Source organism: Microtus oregoni, unplaced genomic scaffold, assembly GCF_018167655.1.
Source record: "Microtus oregoni isolate MIOR12 unplaced genomic scaffold, Mior012 000233F_ref0000075, whole genome shotgun sequence".
Lineage (NCBI taxonomy): Eukaryota > Metazoa > Chordata > Mammalia > Rodentia > Cricetidae > Microtus > Microtus oregoni.
The window spans coordinates 126934-133136 of record NW_024544900.1 but is presented as its reverse complement, the minus strand read 5'-3'; positions in this window follow the sequence as shown (position 1 = coordinate 133136).

The following is a 6203-nucleotide window of genomic DNA, read 5'->3' as shown; positions in this document are numbered from 1 at the left end:
GGAGACTGTCCTGTTTATTTTGTCTTCCATAGTTGACCAGGACCTGAAACATAGTAGGTTAGCAATAAATAGGTGTTAAATGAATAATCCAGGCCAAAGCTATTTATCAAATATGGCTGCCTTATTGTATGTAGCCTTTTGCTCCCAAGAGGAGATGTCAATTGCAAGTGATAATGTTGTAAGTAGGCAAATTAATGAAGGAACAAGCTAGGGTCAACCAAATAGGTTCTGTGGAAACCCAGTTATCAAGTAAGCACTGTGCTGCAAAGCAGAGAGAGAGAGAGAGAAGAGAAGAGAAGAGAAAAGAAGAGAAAAGAAGAGAAAAGAAGAGAAAAGAAGAGAAAAAAAACCTAGGCACAAGACAAAAATAGATATTTGGCAAGAAGGAAAGAGTTCAAGACCAGGTCCTTCAGCCAGTTCATATTTGGAAATATTGATACCCTTGTCAGCTCTAAGAAAATGCTGAATTCATTAAACATTCAAGAAATTATTGGGCCTAGTCAGTAATTCTACTGAAGAACAATTTGTAGGGATGGACATATAAATTTTTATTAGTATTATTAGGGGGGAATGCATTATGTTCTTGGGTGTAGGTGTGAATGGGTGTGTGCCATGGCAGAAGTGTAGAGGTCTGGTGAAAATCCAGGTGATGGTCCATGCCTTCCCATCCTGTCTGAAACAGGGTCTCTTCAATGCTTTCTAAACCAGCTCGAGAGCCCAGGAGCTTCTGGAGAGTCTCTTCCTCCTGTCTCCTGGTAGGGGTGTTCTGGAATTACAGATGCCTACACTGCTACCTCTGGCTTTCTGTGTGTTCTGGAGATCCAAATTCAGATAGTCACGCTTTTGTGGAAAGCAAATGCTTTTATCCACTAAACCATCTCCCCATCTCAACATTTTTATTTTTGAAATAATGTGTAATAAGCTTATAAAACATGACGATTTCTGAGTCTCACAAAAAAATAATTGTAACTCATCTATAATAGTTCCTGCTACAAGTATAAATGTTGGAGCTGGACAAATGAATCAACGATTAAGAGCAATGGCTTGTGTATTATTATTCTTAAAGGCTTGGCATCTCCTTCAGTATCATTGTCCATTTGTTTTTATTCAGATTGACGTCCTATTTGATATTTTTTAGTGTTGACTATTGTTTTCCTTCTGACTTTTTTTTTGAGGGATGCATTTTCTGCTCTTTTTTATGGTCTATCATTTCAATGAATATTTTTGTGTGTGACACTTCTTCGAATATATGGATGTTGCTAGAGCTATGCCAGTGGATTAATACTTGGTTTGTCAGGGACAGACTATGGATATCCCTGCATGGTCTTAAAAGTTTGAACTCAAGCGGGCAGTGGTGGCACATGCCTTTAATCCCAGCACTCAGGAGGCAGAGACAGGCAGATCTCTTTGAGTTCGAGGCCAACCTGGTCTATAAGAGCTAGTTCCAGGACAGGCTCCAAAGCTACAGAGAAACCCTGTCTTAAAACAAAACAAAACAAAAAAAAGTTTGAACTCAGTTATATGCAAAGTACAAGCTTGAGGGTTCACATGGTAAAGAAAGACAACTCACACAGGGGCCCTTTCCAGACCCCATCCTCAAAGCCAAGCAGAGAGAATGTCCCTTGTCTTCTTGTAGTGCCTAATTGCTTTTTTTTTTTAAACTAATCTGGCCTTTCTTTTAGCAACTATTTTAAGAGTTTTCACTTCATACTGAGATGATCGGTTTCAATCTCTGAGAGGCCCTGAGCCCCCAAACCAAAAACTCCCAAGCGCGATGTCCAGAACCACAGATCTTTATAGGGAAATACACATTACCTCTCACCTCCGCTGGTATTTTCACTTCCTCTTTTATCTCTGACATCTGAGAATTTCCTGATTATCCTGTAATTACAGCCATGTGACTTTTAATAAATGCATTTTGTATAACATCTGGGGATTTTAAAAATTTTGTTACGTGCATTGGTGTTTTGTCTGCATGCATGTTGGTACACCACGTGAATGCCTGGTGCCCTTGGAAGACAGAAAAGGATGTCAGATTTCTTGGGATTGGAGTTACAAAGGTTGTAAGCTGCCATAGGGATGCTGGGAATTAAACCTGGGTCTTCTGGAGGACCAGCCAGATCTCTTAACTGCTGAGCCATCTCTCCAGCCCAAATTTCTGTACCTTTATATTTTTTAAGATTTATTTTTTGCCAGGCAGTGGTGGCACATACCTTTAATCCCAGCCCTCAAAAGGCAGAGACAGGCAAATCTCTGTAAATTCAAGGCTAGCCTGGTCTACAAGAGCTAGCTCCAGGACAGGCTCCAAAGCTACAGAGAAACCCTGTCTCAAAAAACCAAAACACAAACAAACCAAAAGATTTATTTTAATTTCATCTGTAGGGATAAAAATAAATCTGTATAGATTTATGTATGTATGTCTGTATGCCACATACAAGCAGTGCTAGAGGAGGCCAGAAGAGAGCACTGACCCTTGAGAACTTGAGTTACAGCTGATTGTTAGCTGCTATGTGGGCGCTGGGAGTTGAACATGAGGCCCAGGAAGAGCCAGTGCCCTTAACTGCTGAGCCAGCTCTCCAACCCCCAATCCCTGTACATTTAAAGTAGGTCTTGATATCTGGTAACACAAATTCTTCAACTTTTTTTTGTTCTAAATCGGGCATGACTATTTCTTACCAACAGATGACAATTGTTACTTTTTTATGCTCCTAAAATATATATAAACTTTATTTTTGAACTAACTGTGCATGAGCAATATATCCAACTAAATATATGCAGTCAACAAAATTTATACTGCACATTTGTTTGGTAATCTACATATTTCACTTAACTTGAATATTTTCACACATGCTGAAATTGTCTTTTGAAAAAGTGATGTTTTTACCATTTTCAAGTTATTTCAAGTTGATAGTAAAGTTGCAAAAATTATACAAAGTGGGGGCTTCAGATATGGCCCAGTGGTTCAGAGCGCTTACTATTCATGCAGAGAACTAGAGTTCAGTTCCTAGCACCCACATGGTGGTTTATAACCATCCAAACTCCAGTTCCAGAGGCTCTTACTCCCTTTTCTGACTTCTGCAGGTAGAAGTCCAATAGGGTAAACATGCATGCAAGCAAGCACTCATATACATAAAAATAAAATATTTCAAAAATTTTACAAAATAACTTGTTCCTACATTTTACCCAAAGTTCCAATTGTTAAAATTTTAGTTTGCCGTATCCTTTCTTTATATATGTTAGGCAAGTGCTTTACCACTAAACAACATCCCTGGCCTTCTTCCCCCTACACACACACACACACACACACACAGACACAATTTAAATGATTTGTTTTATGTTATGCATACTTTACCATGTTTTTACAGAACATAAAGAAACACTTGAAAGCTTGACAGATGCCACTTATCAGCCATTGGGCTAGAACTCCACTGATTCTTCTTTTGGTTGGGGTCTAGCCTAAAACTAAACAACGAGATTTCAGAAATGCTTATAAAATGCAGAGAAATGTGTCGCTGTGTATGTGGGTCTCTTTCTTCTGTAGCTGGAAATAAAATGGGCAAAGATGTAATGAATGCCTTTTGGCTGGAATTTTCTTACCAAAAGAGTTTAGGTGCCTGTCTGTTCTATGCAAAGGCTCTGTGCCAGAAACTATAAAAAAAAAAAGGAAAAGAAAGAAAAAGAAAAAGAAAAGAGAATAAAAGAAAAATTGAAATCAAAAATCAAGTAGCTACTGGAAATTTCATGGCCCTAAAAAGGACATATCCACACATAAGCTTATGAATGAGATAAAGCAATGGGCTCCATCCCAGAACTACAAAATGTGAAACATGCCCTATTCTGTGACTCTCACATGCTTTCTGCTAATTATTAGGTGATTTATTGTATTGTCTTAATATTCCCTTTTCCTTCTTCATTGTGATGGATTATGTTGATGCCCAAATTATCGCCCTCCTTATATTCATTCCCTTTACCATATGACATAGCATGACCCTCTCCCTGTGAGTGAAGTATTCTGCCCCACACCTTAATCCCCGCTTCTCTTATGTGACTTGCTTTGGCAAAGCTTTGCTGGCAGATATGCAGAAGCAGAGTTTTGAAAGGGACTTGCACATTGGAAGGTGCCCATTTGTATCTCAGCCGTCACTCTGAGAACATGATAGACACATCTTGCAAAGCTAAATCTCCTGATTTGCCCCAGCTAAAAGGACAGCTGAGGTTAGGTGATTCCATATCTCATGTAGCTACATGAGGAGGCCTAGCCAAGAAGAGTGCACAGATTATAGTTATACAATTTCAGTAGTTTTCACAAAGTGAACACATTCACATAATCACTGCCCAGATACAAAATGAGAACCTTAATATCTGAGAAGCTCTTCCCAGGATGCCCCATTGTTATTCACTCCTGTTCATTGTCCATGACTTTTAATGCTGTAATTTATTTCGTTTAGTCCTAGATGTGTTCTAGCTGGAATAATACCATATACACAGACTTTTGTGTCCAGTTTTCATCCAACATTTTTAAAAATCATGCTGGAGATTAAATGTAGGGTCTTACATATGCTAGCAAGCTCTCTGCCGCACTGTCCTCATTCAGCACAAAGTCAACGAGATGTGTCCAGTTTGTTGAGAATGGTAACCCTTTTCTCATTTTCATGCTTGATAGTATACAGTTCAGTATACTTTAGTGTATGAGTATAATACAATGTATTCTCATGTTGGCAAACTGTTGGATTATTAACCACTTAAAGCTATTCTGAATAATGAAAACTCATATATGTGTTTTGGTGAGCATACTTATGCATTACTATTGTACACTATAGTATTATGTATAATACTATGATGTTTTTTCTTTTGTTTTGTCAAACTGACACAAGCTAAAGTCATTTGGGAAGAGGGAACCTCAATTGAGGAATTGCCCCAATTAAATTGGTCTGTAGGCAAGTCTTGGGGCGTTGCCTTCATTTAACGTCTGATGTGGGAGGGCCCAGCCTACTGTTGGCAGTACCACCACTGCGCAGGTGGTCCTGATTTGTGTAAGAAAGGTACCTGAGGAAGCCATGGGGAACAAACCTGTAAGTAGTGTTCTTCCCCAGCCTCTGTTTCAATTCTGCTTTGAATTCCTGCCCTGACTCCATCATGATGGATTGTGATAGGAATGTGTCAGCCAAATAAAACTTCCTTCCCAACTAGCTTTTGGTCATGGTCTTTATCACAGCAGTAGAAACCAAACTGAGACAAATACTTAGGAAATTAACCATTGGGATATTAAATTGGTCAACCTTAACACATACTGCCAAACAGACTTTCCAAGTTATTAGGCCAATTTGCATTCCCACCAGAATTGCATGAGGTTCTGATTTTCTCTAGGGCTCACCAAACACTTGTTTTTAGGTTTTATTAAGCAATTTGGGTTTTTTTTTTCCCCCAGGGTCTTGCTATGCAGCCTAAAACTAGTTTGAAATTCACTATGGACCCCCAGCTGGCATCAAAGTAGCAATTCTGCCTCTGATTCCTAAAATGCTGTGATTATAGACATGTGTCCCCCATGCCTAGCTGAACTTTTAAATTTTTAGAGATTCCAAGAGGTATGAAATAGTATCTGTTAAGTTGGGGGCATAGCCCCAGCCCCTGGCCTGGTAGTTGCTTTGTTCTGAACTCCAAATCCCAGCATGCAAGGTCCTGACCCACCCCCTCCCACCCCCAGGGTCAGGGTGATATTTAAGGGGCCTCCTAGAGGAGGAACACGTGGTTTTCGGGTCTGTATGGGCTCTCACTGTCCTGTCTCCCCGTCATGCACTCAGCCACCCGAGAGCTTCATCCTTAATAAAGCGATGGGCATTTTGATTTGGTTTGATTTGACCTAATTGGATTTCTTGCGCCGGCGGAGCTGCTCTTATTCCTATCAGTATCTTGTTTTGGTTTTCATTTATATATTCATTATGATAAATCAGCATAAGTAAGATCTCTTACAAACATACAAACACGTGGATGTCCCGTTTTGTAGATGAAACATCTGTTCATGTAACATTTAAGTCTGCTCATCTAACATCAGAAGGGCAGCTAAGCAGATCATGAGGCTGAGCAAGAGATGCTGAATCTAAAGAAGCACGTGTCCGTGCAGACCCAGGCTAGTCAATAGCAGGAAATGCGGCATACTGCGCTGTTCTAGTAGAAGATACTGAGGCCTCAAACTAATACCCAAG